Here is a 282-nt window from a genome sequence, read left to right on the forward strand (position 1 = left end):
AGAAAGATTTACAATTAAACAATCATCTATTTTCTCTGAAGAAAAACTTATTTTCATAACTTGTTAATTATTTAATCATGAAACAAAATTAGAATCTAGTAGCTCTGTATTATTCTTAAAAGGTCAGAAAACAGAGCAAACATTTGTTGATATCTCCATATCACTAAAAAATAAAACATGACCAAGCACAAGAGAATTCTGTGATGCACTACAGGGCTTCAGCTACCAACAGTGTCACTGTTTTACAGGTTAGAGGTTAAAAAAAAAAAAAAGGGTGGGGGG

General features: G+C 30.9%; 1 protein-coding gene across 1 annotated transcript in view; it reads right to left on the minus strand.

The window, feature by feature from the left end:
• The window catches only part of HEATR5B (HEAT repeat containing 5B), a gene marked incomplete at both ends in the record, with an annotated part of 36,416 nt that overhangs the window by 30,601 nt on the left and 5,533 nt on the right, over nucleotides 1-282 (minus strand). The window lies entirely within an intron of this gene.

This window comes from Fulmarus glacialis, unplaced genomic scaffold, assembly GCF_000690835.1.
Source record: "Fulmarus glacialis isolate BGI_N327 unplaced genomic scaffold, ASM69083v1 scaffold43352, whole genome shotgun sequence".
NCBI classification, from domain to species: Eukaryota; Metazoa; Chordata; class Aves; order Procellariiformes; family Procellariidae; genus Fulmarus; species Fulmarus glacialis.